Source organism: Corvus brachyrhynchos, unplaced genomic scaffold, assembly GCF_000691975.1.
Source record: "Corvus brachyrhynchos isolate BGI_N302 unplaced genomic scaffold, ASM69197v1 scaffold89, whole genome shotgun sequence".
NCBI classification, from domain to species: Eukaryota; Metazoa; Chordata; class Aves; order Passeriformes; family Corvidae; genus Corvus; species Corvus brachyrhynchos.
The window spans coordinates 1,610,768-1,624,005 of NW_008246063.1; the positions used below are offsets into that span (position 1 = coordinate 1,610,768).

At 42.9% G+C, this 13,238-nt stretch overlaps 1 protein-coding gene across 2 annotated transcripts in view; it reads left to right on the forward strand.

Annotated features, from left to right (window-relative positions):
* The window catches only part of TSNARE1 (t-SNARE domain containing 1), a 447,763-nt gene that overhangs the window by 117,091 nt on the left and 317,434 nt on the right, over positions 1-13,238 (forward strand). The gene's annotated exons all lie outside the window — the stretch shown is intronic.

The window sequence follows — 13,238 nt, forward strand, 5'->3', positions numbered from 1 at the left end:
TTCCACCTACTCAGACAGTCTATAGGTGCAAAACTTTACTGGAAGTTTTGAAATCCTGTTATTTAGCCATGATCTGGGGTGAAAATACATCTAGCCTTGGCATTACCAGTTAAGTAGCATTATATATTTTTTTCTGGCATATCTTTCAGCTCTTGCAATCATGGATTTTAAAGCTGGAAGGGATCATGAGATTATTTTGTCAGTCTTTTTGAACTACCTTTGTGCTAAGAACTTCTTGCAGTATTATTGGATGTATATTCAGCTCCTTGCATCATCCTTGCAACTGGGACCCCAAGTTGCCATTTCCCCTCAGTCTTGCAGGCAGGATCACAGAGATTTTCCAGCCTCCATAGAAATAGGGGACAGGATTCCAGTGGAGAAGGGAGAGAGCTTCAGATGTTGCAAGGTCAGGGCCGAGACTCAGGACCGCTCCCCTGCTCTTGCCCTCAGCCTGCACAGATCATGGCCCACAGTCTGGTAAGGTCTTGTTCTCCTCCTGTTTTGCAAAAATAACTCCAAATCTCTCGTGTGGTGGCCCAGAGGGCAGAGTGGTTCTGCTTTGTGGTGCCATGTCTGCTTGTTGTGGGTCTGCAGGGAGGGAAGGGGACACAAAAGGAGTCATCGTGACTCAGGTGAGACCCCAGTCAGGGTTGTACAGGGGCATTTTAGCTGCACCAAACCAGCAAACAGCCTTGGGTTGGCTGTGGGTGGGAACATTTTCATGGGATCACACAACCATGGAATCCATAAGGCTGGAAAAGACCTCAAAGATTATCAAGTCTAACCTGTAACTGAATACCACCATGGCCACGTTGACTCATTTTTTTAACTCTTTCAGGGATGGTGGCTCCACCACTGCCCTGGGCAGCCTGTTCCAATGCTTAACCACTCTCAGTGAAGAAATGTTTTGTAATATCTGATCTGAACCTCCTTTGGTGATGCTTGAGGCTGTTTCCAGTTGTTCTATCACCAGTTTCCTGGGAGAAGAGTCCAACCCCCACCTCACCACCACACCTCCCTTCAGGCAGTTGTGGAGAGCAATGAGGTCTCCCCTGAGCCCCCTTTTCTCCAGACTGAAAACCCCAGTACCCAGTAGCAGTTGGTGGATGCAACTCCCCAGCAAGCTCATCTTGCCTCATTTAAACACCTGGGAACAGAAGTGGAATGGGGTTTGGTAGATCAAAATGCTCTTGCTCTGGAGCAACATCAATACCAGCATGGTCCAAAGCACCACATGCTCTGCTGTTATGAATCTCAACCTGTATGAATTTACCCCAGGCTTGTTCCCTTAGGTCTCGTGCCTCTGCACTGCAAACAGATCCACAGTCACAGTGCTCAGCGTGTTGGCTGATATTTTGGTTATTTTATGTGTATCTTGTCTTTGACTAAGCACAGGTGACGGAGGGGTGTGCGCAAGCTTGCACCTGTGTGTGCCTATGTGGGGTTTTGTTTCTTTTTTTTATGACTTGGGACTGTTAGACACGGAGAAAAAAAACAGTTCGTTTTCTAGTTAGTGTCTAGTGGCATCAGTACAGAGAATTTCCTCCTGAATATTCAAGCTTTTCCCCCCAGTCATGCAGGCAGCACCTTTCTGAGAAAGACACATTTTAGAGATGTCATTCTCCTTACAAATTGCTTCTCTCTCAGTGTGCTCTAATTATAGAAGCCTCGACGGCATTTGTGCATGCACGGAGGTGGCAGCAGGAGTTTCTGATAAAATCAACTCACTCAAAGGAACTGCTGCTAACTGCTCGGGCTGCTGGGTACAATGAACTAGAGGACAAGTGCTGATTGACCTCCTCAGATCTCTGGGGGAGGTTAAACCATCTCAAGTGAGGAATTAGCAAGTGCAGGGAGTGGGAAATGAAAATGAGTGAGGCTGCCAAACTCCCGTTTCCACCTGTTTTGGGGGAAATCACCCAGTGAACTTTCCAAACAGGCTGTGAACTTGTTGGACCTGGATGGGTGTTACAGGGTGATCCCCACCTTCTTGACAAGCCTTCAGGAGCTTCAGGATGTATTGTCTTTGAATCCAGCGGGAGATATTTTCTGTTTTCAGGAGGAGTTGACTACCATGACTTTTGCATGCCCAATGTGTTTTTCTCTGTGCTCTCCTGGACTTCATTCACCAATGCTGACCAGCAGTGGAGTCGTTGGCCTGCAAAGCATCTCCTTCCCCAGTAGATCCATGTGTCCCACCTAGTCTACATGATCTGTCTTGTGGTTACCCAGTGGGGCTGGTGCAGGGATAACACCTGGGAGCTGCAAGATGATGGAAAACCTGTGGGTTGCAACTTCTGACCACTTAAGGATCAATGGTTGCCCCTGAGAAGCACCATTTTACCTTTTTGAGCAGCGGTGTAGCCCATTTCCTGCAGATTGTTTTGCTGTTCAGTGCCTGTCCCCTCTGCACAGAGAGCTGGAAGGAAGAAAGGCAGGATATCACCACAAAAGAATCATAGGATCATCAAGGCTGGCAAAGACCTCTGAGATCATCAAATCCAACTTTTGACTAGAAAATCATAGCAGTCCTGCTCCTTGGATCTTCATAGCTATTTATTTTAAGGAAGAAGAGGAAGGGTCTGTTGAGGAGCTGTAGAATGATGGAAGGTTGGGAGGAACCTCCAGTTCATAAAGTCCAAGATCTCCACTCAAGCAGGGCCAGATGGATGGATGGGCTGAAGTTTGCTGCAGATGAACACAGGCACTGGGGGTGCACCATCCTGGCAACAGAGAGAGAGGCAGTTTTGAGGACGCTTTGGCCTCAACCTTCTCTTCCTAAGAAGCAACAAGGAGGGAATTTTTCCCAGGGAAGAATGTGAGACATCTCAGTCTCCCTCAGCTCCTGCTTTGTGAGCTCTGCATGGCAGCAGTTGCTGCTGACTTCAAAAGTGGTGGGTGGGAAAGTAAGTGACAGGATGAGGGAATGAGGAAAAGGAAAAGGAGGCAAAAAGAGGTAAAAGAAATCATAGAATAGGTTGAGTTGGAAGAGACCTTAAAGATCATCTCACTCCAATCCCCTGCCTTGGACAGGGATTCCTTCCACTAGACCAGGTTGCTCAGATCCCCATCCAGCTCTCTGTGAACACTTCCAGGGATGGGACACTCACAACTTCCAGGGATGGGGTATCCCCAGACTCACATCTGAGATAGGTCCCCATTAGGTGGCCGCTATTGGCTCGTGGGTGAATGAATCCCCTGCCCCAGCCAAAGGCTGTCCCCACCATTTAATGCTGGTGGATGCAAAACCAGCACGAGAGAATGTGGTGGAGCAGGGATTTGGCAGCAGTCCTGTTCCTTCTGCTGGAACATTATATTTTCCTATTGCAATCCCAGTGTCAACAACAATCCAGAGAGCCATTGCTGGCAGCACCCTGGTCACATGTTCAGATTTACTATTAACAGAGGTGTGCAGAGAAGGGAATGGTTGTAGGTGTGCTGGAAATCAGGTGTTAACCCTTTCATAGGCATTTGATAGGGAATAGGTGTGGGGGAATGGGTGTTCTTTGACCTCAGCTACAGCAGCATGCTCAGAGAAGCTGGGGCTGCCCCATCCCTGGAAATGTCCAAGGCCAGGCTGGATGGGGCTTGGAGCAACTGGTCTAGTGGAAGGTGTCCCTGCCCATGGCAGGGGGCTGGAACTGGATGATCTTTAAGGTCCCTTCCAACCCAAACCATTCAGTGGTTCTGTGATTCTATCACATGTCATGGAATAAGTGCTAGAAAATTCCTGTAGCACTTTGCAAGAATGTTTGAAGAGAGGCTACAGGAGGAAAAGGGACATGAAATAGTTAAAAATGGAATTTCTTTGATTTATTGATAGAATGACTGCCTCAGCCCTTAAATGATTATTCAGTTTGGGATTCCTTGACATTTTCCAAAAGGAATAAAGGATTGGCTTCTCTAGAGGCTGCACATCTACCAGAGCTTTGCATTTGGAGACAAAACCTTTCAGATGTGTTTTGGTTTCGCCTCTTTGCTATGTCTTGTACATGCATTGATGCATTTCTCTTTGCATGAGCAGTGATACTGCTACTCAGGAGGGTGAATTATTACAAGTAAATTATTTTTATTTACTTTTAAAGTTTTTCCTCCTTGTGGCTGCTAATTATGTTTATAACTTATCTGCAAATGAAAAAAAACAAAAAAAGGAGAGTTGAACTGACTGAAGTATTTGGGGAAAACCCTCTTTTTTTCCTAATTTTCTTGCTATTTGTGTTTTTTTAATGTGAGCAAATTTTGAGAACACACAGTATTTCAGTTCAAAATGTCAAAATATTTCCCTTTGAAAGCTTGTAATGGGCTGCTTCAACTAAGGTAAAGGGAGGAAGAAAATACAACTTCCATCTGAAACCGGCTTACTGGGTTTGGCATTTGTATCTGTTGATCTAAACCCGAATGCTTCAGCTAATAAACCAGTTGTCTAAAAAATTTAATTCAGCCTTTTCTTCATCAGTTTCCTTTCACTTCCACTTTCTTATACTCATCAGTATCACAGTACCGTGGAATTTTCTTTTTTTTTTTTTAGGCAAATACTTCAAGCCATGTCTCAGTTTTATTTTGAAAGAAAGGGAGAAAGTCTGCGTTCAAGTACATAATAGAGTCTTTTCAATTAAGATGAAGAGCAAAATCTGATCCGCAGATATCTAATGACTCATGCTGAGAATGAGAAACAGAGGAAAGTTCTGCTGAATTAAACAGCAAAAAGCCACTTTTTGTCTTGCAGCTGAAGGCACAGTTGACCCTGAGGATGGATCAGTCCCCAGAAACATGAGGGCTGAGCCCCAGTGCAGTGTAAATGCTGCTGGTTTACCCATGAGGAAGAGAAATTCTTTCTTGTACAAAGGTGCAGAGGGTAATATAATAATGGCTAATAAATGCTGACACCCATACAGTCCTTTTTTTATCTTTTTTCTTTTTTTTTTTTGTGCAAGCATGGGAGTAAAGTTCATCGTCCAAATCACATCACACAGAGAGAAACATTTCTGTAGCTTTGCATAAGCTTCTAATGAACTTCTCTTTTATTTTAATTTTATTTTTTAGCTCTGTCTTTTTAGGGCTGTGCTGCTGTGCTGGGTTAGAGGTTTCCTTGTACAGTAACAGGTCTGTGAGTTTACTTTTGATAAGGGTGTGTAGAGGACAAGGGAGAACGTCTTTAGATTAGATATGAGTAAGAAATTCTTTACTGTGAGGGTTCTGAGGCACTGGAACAGGTTGCCCAGAGAAACTGTGGCTGCTGGAACTGTTCAAGGCCAGGTTGGACAGGACTTGGAGCAACCTGGTCTAGTGGAAGGTATCCCTGCCCGTGGCAAGGGGTTGAAAGGAGATGATATTTATCATCCCCTCCAACCCAAATCATTCCACAACTCAGTGTTTATGCCTGCAATCATCCGTGGAACAGCAAAGTAATTTTTGTTTTATGTAATATTTGGCAGTAAGATGATCTTCTCTGCTCTCCTGCCTTGGTAGATGGGGAGGGTCTGTTCCTGAGTGAATGTTCCTCTCTGTACAAAAAATAAAAGACTAATTCTGTAATATTTCCCCACATTGACCATTTCACTGTGATGAACAATACAAGGGCTCACCAGTAACTTGCTCAGGGTCTAAGAAATCAAAATTTGGTCCATGTAAATCCCAGGGAGAGGCAGATGAGCCTGTCCCTTCCTTACTAATTTTTCTTTTCCAGGGAATAACTACAGCAGTAGTTGTGTAACAAGGAACATTTTATGGCCATTGCTACAACCTCTGCTGACCAGCTGCAGATCCCATAAGCTGTGGATGATCAGATCTGCATAAAATGTCCCACAGAAACAAACCCAGGAGACTTCCAGAAGCTCTGGCAGATGGCCCTTTATCATTCTGAACAATGTATGGGGTCTGGTACATATGGATTATAAAACCCTGTATAGGTTTTATGATTTCTTCCAAAAGAGCTGATTCTTGGAGCCAGATGGTTTCTATTATGGTTAATCTTAAGCAAACAAAAGTAATTTTCCTTCCTTCATTCAGTAAATGCTGAAAAGGTATATAAAGTATTATGCATAAATTAGCAGTATAGTTTTCTTATTTAAACTTGTAGATAAAGATTACCAATAAATGGCCAGGGGTGTATTAGCCTTTTTCATTTCTTTTTAGAATGTCTGATAAATGACCTTGCTATTTTTTTTTTTTTTTTTTTTTTTTTGGGAAATTAAATTGAAGCTCTCCAGAAGAGGAGGGTGAACCAACTGGAACTTTTACTCTGAGCTGGGAAATCTACCCCAGCATTTGCAATACTACCCATGCACAAAACTCTTTTCCCCATAGATGGATGCCAGCCGTTGCATTGCTCCATTGCCATTGTCCATTGCATGCACTTTGTCTCTGTTTCAGTCATTTCTGCTGTCCTGTCATCCCAGATCTCACTTCATCTCTCCAGGGCTTTCAGTTTGTGAAAACCCCTCATGCAGGTCTCAATGGCACTGCAAGGTCTCTCTGAGATTTTTGTATTTACTTACTGTGGGAGCAATTTGTCTTCTGTGTCCTTGAAATGGCCTGAAATTTTAGTTATGAAGGAAGTTATGAAGAGGAAGGAAATGGGAAGAAAAGGCATTTTCTTCTCTCAAACTTCTTCAGCCTTGTGCTGCAACAAATGTTGAGTCTGGGATGAGCTTGAGGGTCCAGCATCACACTTACAAAGAGTATAGAAATACCCATTTACCTGGAATGGTTTGGGTTGGAAGGGACCTTAAAGCTCATCCAGTTCCAACCCCCTGCCAAGGGCAGGGACACCTTCCACCATCCCAGGTTGCTCCAAGCCCCGTCCAACCTGGCCTTGGACACTTCCAGGGATGAGGCAGCCACAGTCTCCCATCCCAGTGGATGTGTTTGTTCAACTGGAGAGCTGTGGCAAGGTAATATTTTTAAGGTTTCTTTCTTTTGTTCACAGGGCTGATTTTTCTGATACCACTCCCTTGCATCACATGAACTTAATCAGAACTAAAAAAGTCATCTCCATTTTGTCATTAATAGCCTGAATCTTTAAAAAGATATTTTCTAAGGCAATTAGCGCTGAGTTCATTAATAAGGCCAGAAGAGAGGCTGATTAATTGCTAGTTTAAAAATAAAAGCAGTATTTTGTGATTTATTTCACCAATAAATTTTTAAATAATGGCATTTCAAAAATATTTGGATTCTTCATCTTTTTTGCTGGCTGTTTTCACGTTACAGTCCCAACAGCTCAGGCAGTAAGTGTAAGATTAATCATTTCCACTTTGCTTTTCCAGTCAATTCCTTTACATTTTCGCATCCTGTTGATGCTGTTGTTTGTGTTTGCATTAGCACAGGACTGCAGACTATCCCAGGAATATGGCAGTACAAACAAAACTTGCTTTCCTCTCAGGTTTTATTTATATCCTCATACAGCATCAATATTAAAAAATGATACAAACTGTCAAATTGCCTTAAATTGCCTTTTTTTTAAATAACTTGGGTATTCTTTTAAAAATACAGGCAGACACTGCCTTATTGCTTGCTTCTGCCACTGCTTTGGAGCATGAAGGAGGGAACATGATTAGACTTTCCATCTTGGAAAGCAAGAAGCAATAGGATTTGATAGGGAAATTTCACAAATTAATTGGTATTTTCCAGTACATTGATTTATTTCAATAAAAAATGAATTGTCCTTTTAACTCTATCCTAATCCACTACCAACAAAAATAATTAAAAAGAAAAAAACCCACCAAAATTATTGGTTTCATTTAAAAGGGATTTAACTGTGTCATGGTAACACATCAGAATTATGCAAAACCTTTTAAAGTTTGTCTCCCCGTTGTTTAAAAATGGAGAAAAACTCTTAATTGTAAAACTGTCCAACCAAAACCAAAATTTCCACACTGCCAGAATTAGCAGCTTCTTAATCCACTGCCCAGCTCTGCTCTGCATTTATTCTTCATAAAATTTTGCTTAAAATCCAAGTCTGTTTTGCATTTAACCATCATGGAAAATCAACGTTCTCCATAATTGTCCTGTCTGGAGAAGAGCAGCGCAGCCCATGTGGATTCCCGCAGTGAAAGTGGGAGTTCTCTGAATGTTCATTTTGTAGAGGCTTGAGCAGGTGGAACAGGGCTGAGGATCCCACCAGTTCCTTTCCCATGGGCTGCCAGCCTCGCCTGACCTTCAAATCACTTTTAACCATTGTGTTGTCCCCATGAAGTGATAGGCTCTTTATTTTAGTAACAGCCTTGTGAGTCTTTGACATTTCCTTCTACTAAATCAACGAGAGCTGCTGTTTTTCTTGTAGAAATTAGAAGGCAGTGTGTTTGGGGTTTCTTTTTTCCATGTTGGTTGTTTTTTTTTGCTTTTAGTTTTTTCCCTGCTGCCTAAGCAGGAGCATAGGATAAGAGCAGGTTTTTCTGTCAGCATTAATGCAGATACAGAGAGTATCAGGTTTTGAACTGAAGGCTGATGTTGCTTTGTAACATCTTTAACAAGCTTGAGAAGAAAAGAGTTAGAAGCACAAACTGTCACTCACTGCTGGGAAAATATCTGATGTATTTCTAGTGGTCTTTCAAAAGCACTAAACTTGTTAATAATAAATTAAAATAAACTGTTTGGGTAGTAATGTAACAAAGTTTGTTGGTTGGTTGGGGCTTTCTTTCTTGAGTTTTGTTGAGTGTTTTCCTCCCCATCATGAGTTGGAAGCAGCATCTCCGCTTCATCTCACCACTTTCCTTTTACTACGCAGTGTAGCTCATCTTCGGGGTGACACCTGATGCCAACAGCTTTCTCTCCTGCTGTTTCTGATCCTGGATGAGATTTCTCTGTTCTTTGTCAAGACTGTACATGCTTTCCAGGATTTTTGTCATGGATTTGCCATTCAGTTGCAAAATCCACCTTCAGAACTGGAGCTAATTTGGGCAGGGCTGTTAATTGCTTGCATCTGGGCGCATGGAACAAGCGATGCTCACCAAGGAGGAGCCTCTCCACTTGGCCAAGAGTCAGTGCATGGTGGGGCAGAGTGTTTGTCTCAGGGTTGGCTCTAGGAACAGCTGCTTCTCTCGGTGGACAGTTTGGATATTTCTTTTTATTTCCTTAATACCACGTGGGTGGTTTTGGGAGGATGTTTTCAACTATTGCTGCTGTGAGAAAGGTGGAGCTGTACCCTCAGGAAGATGGATCCAAAGTGGTTTGGCAAAGCTGAACAGTGAGTTGTCAACACATTTCTCTGGCCATGGCAGAGGGTTGGAACTGGATGATCTTTACAGTCCCTTCCAACCCAAACCATTCTGTGATTCTTGTGATTTTAACACAATTGCAGATCTCCTTGGCCAGACTCCTACTTGAGCTGAGACTCTGGCACTGTCTGTGCTGTCCTGGACACACCAGGTGAGGTGCTCTTCACTAGAGAGTCTTTTCCTTTCTTCTTCAACAGTTTGTTACTGGCATATATGCTAAAGAAGGAAACCAAAGTGAAGAAAAACATCTTAACCAGAAATAATACAAAGCAAATCAGATTGACTCTTGATCGCACTGTAAAAAGATAATTAATCATAGAACTAGAGAATGGTTTTGGTTGGATGGGACCTTCAAAATCATCTTCTTCCAACCCACCTGCCATGAGCAGGGACACCTTCCACTAGACCAGGTTGCTCAGAGTCCCATCCAACTTTTCCTTGAACACTTCCGTGGCTGATGTTTCCATAGCTTCTCTTGGCAACCTGTGCTGGTGCCTCGTCAATCTCTAATGTTTCCTAACATTTCCTAGTGTTTCCTTCTCTCTTTGAACCACTCCTTGGGTACACACAGGTTTACATTTTTGTGGCTGAGGACTTGGTGCTGTGTTTGGAATTGCATGGGGTGGTTTCCCTCATGGGGAGGATGGGAATATGGCAAAGCACTCCTGGGTTTAATGCTCCTTCCAAGTGGCTTAGGACAAAAATCATCTCTTGGCTGATTTAAATGGAAGTGCAGAAATTGTGTACATCTAGGTTATGAAGGAGAGAGTTTCTAAATTTTGTATCTTCTTCAATTTCTGAAGTTGACTTTCACTGCAATTAATGCTCACCCTTTACCTTCTCATATTCCATAAGGGACAATGCTGCATGTCTGGACTGTCCCTTGAAATGCCTCCTGTGCCACCAAGCTGCAAAGTTTTGGTCCCACTTCCCTGGACATCACCTACATGGGAAACTTTTGCCTGAATAGCCTTGTTCCTTGTCTTCCTAAACTCTCCTTAGGATAGGCACTGTATTTATTGTTTCTCTCAGAAACATGTATTGTATCTATATTCAAAGCTTCTTTTTATTTTATTTGACAGGCTTTTCCAAGAAAGATTCATGCTGAGCTCCAGTTAAAACTTACAAGCTCTACCAGGAGCATTTGTGCTGGGGACACCGTGCACTGCAGTTGCTTCTCTGGGAATGTGTTAATTAAGCATAAATTTAGAGGCTTGGAAAAGGTTTATGAATGGAAACCATTTCAGAGAGCCCAAGACAAAAATGAGACCCTAGGTGAGGTCCTTACCAACCTGAAATGATTCTCCCTGCCTGCTTTACCTCCTTGGTCATATCCACTCATTGAATTTAGGCCCTGAACTTGGTTTAGAGATTTTGAAATCTGTCTCCTCTGGTCAACTTGCTATAGCTGTGGTAGGACTTTCAGAGAAAAAAAAAATCTATTCTGTGAAAGTAGATGTGTTGGTTTTACTCTCATTTTTTCTATAATTCTTCTGGGCGTGTATCTGGTGGGGAGGTAAGGTGGGAGCAGTGTCCTTATGTAGGGCAAGGCTGAAATGAAGGGGCAGGCACTGATCTCTTCTCTCTGGTGACCAGTGACAGGACGTGAGGGAGTGGCCTGAAGTTGTGTCAGGGGAGGTTTGGGTTGGATATTAACAAAAGGTTCTTCATCCAGAGGGTGGTCGGGTGCTGGAACAGGCTCCCCAAAGAAGTGGTCCCAGCACCAAGCCTGTCTGAGGTGAAGAAGCTTTTGGACAATGCTCTCAGGCACATGGTGGGATTGTTGGGAGTGTCCTGTGCAGGACCAGGAGTTGGACTTCAATGATCTTATGGGTTTCAACTCAATAAATTCTATGATTCTTGGTTTTCCCTTGGGGCAGGTACTCTACTACCTTACACCTCTCCCTTTTAGATGAGTGGGATGAAAGGAGTTCTTCCAGCTGAGAAGAATTTTGCCTTCAGGTAAAGCTTCATTTCTAAAACCAGAAAAAAAAAAGTATTTTGTACATTCATGAGAAGTTGGACAAATGGGGAAGATGATTAAAAAAGGAAAAAAAGAACAAGGGTTTATGAGTGTTAATGCAAACAGAGACCTTGAGTTAACCCGTAGGGAATTGAGTTCTTTAATGCACTGACCCTGCTGTGTGAGAAGAGGTTTGAGGGAGGATTGATGCAAACACCAGCTTCATCCCAATTTTTACGCCTGTAATTCCATAGGTGCCCCATCTTCGTGCTGTGGCCATGGTGAGGAGGCCCAGGCCTTTTGTAAAAAGTCACCTCACAAATCTGTAGCAAAGAGTCTCAGAGCTTTTCCATGTGAAACAGCCTCACATTTTCCAACACTGATGAAAATCATGTTGCCTGATGAGTATGATTTTTGCTTACATTTTCCTTTATCCCTTATTTCATTCAGATTTCATCAGCAGGACATAAAAACCTCCCGAGCTTGCATGCCAGGAGCAACTTCACATTACACATGGTGCTGCTGCTTTCATTCTCTTCCATTTCCTTTTCTATTTTAAGCCCTTTGTTTTGAGGAAAGGAACTTTGTTCAAATACGCCCTGGGCCAATCCTTTCTGTCCTGGTGTTTGTTGAAGCTTTTCTTGACCAGTTTCAACAGGAGAGCAGAGGCGATAAGGAGAATCAAGGTTCCTGGGATTATATGAAATGGGAAGGCAGTGGAAGACCAAAACAGTGTTTTGGCAGTGGAAGAGACCAAGGGCTGTGTGAAACATGGGATCAGACACCAGAGAATCCACAGGGAGGAACACCCTGGCAAGCTATTGAGTACTGGGGACTAAAGGACTTGTCTGGGGTGTGTTTAGGTGTCTGTGCATCCACTAATTCTTGCTTGTCTGTTTTCTTTAGCATTTTTTAATTCCCATCATAATTTTCTTCTTTGTCTTTACTCTTTTTCCTCCTTTGCCTCCTTCATTTTCTTCCACCTTTTCATTTTTATGCCAACTGTTGTGGAAAAAACTAAAATAAAGGCATGAATTTACCATTTTTCTCCAGAGCAAGTTGCTTTTCCTCTATGGCCAGCAGCCAGAAATCAATCTCTTCCTCTCCCTTGAGTTCATTTCCCAGTGCCAGAGGCACATGACTCTTGTGGATCTCTGTCTTCAATAAGGAATTCTTCTCTTGGATAATGCTACGAAAAGAGGGAATTGAAGCCTTGCAATGACTCCAGTGGTCCTGGAGAAAGAGCAAAGTGCTGGATGGGTGAGACTCATCCACTCATCTGGGCTGTGGAAGGGTTGAGCCACAGGGCTGAGTGTGGTGGTGCTTGATCCGTATTGGTAGAGGTAAACTGAGGATTTGGGGTGGATGGTTTGAAATCAGAGTGAGCAGGCTGCTTCCTGCCTGCTTTTCACTCCTTGCAGGTGTTTCATGGTACAAAAGAGGAGTTTGGAGACCAAGTAACTTTCTGTGGGAGCTTCTTTGGCAAAAACGATGCTGTAACTTCAGTTAAAGCTTTTAAAGGAGAGAGGCTGCAGGAAATCGGAAATCTGTGACTTTCTTTAAGGAGACCACAGATATAATTTTTGGTGATGCTTTGGGGATAAATCCATGACAATTTGGGATGCTGAGTTGCTTTTCTACAGCCACATTAAGTATTGTAAGTAGAAAGATCAAATTATTGTTCTGTTTTTCCTCTTTTCCCCTTTTTTACTGGCATTACTTTAATTACTGCTTCTTCTTCTTCTCTGCAGCTTTTAGGTTATTTTGAGTTTGCTGCAAAATTGAGTTCAGGGAGGCAATTGACTTCACCTGGCTGCAGAAAAGCCATTAGGAGCTCCAAATTAGTGTGAAATAATTAATAGGAAAGGAAGATTAACGTGGCAAACACGGGCGCTTTTCATTAACATTAAGCAAAAGGATGTTCATGTGGGTTCCTTTGCCATGTGTGTTGTCCTGGACCTCCAGCAATTCCCTTTGGACATTAATTATATCCAGATCACTCAAAACAAGACCTTATAGGCCTGGTCAGGCATCGTATTTGGCTTGTCTTGAAGAGGAAC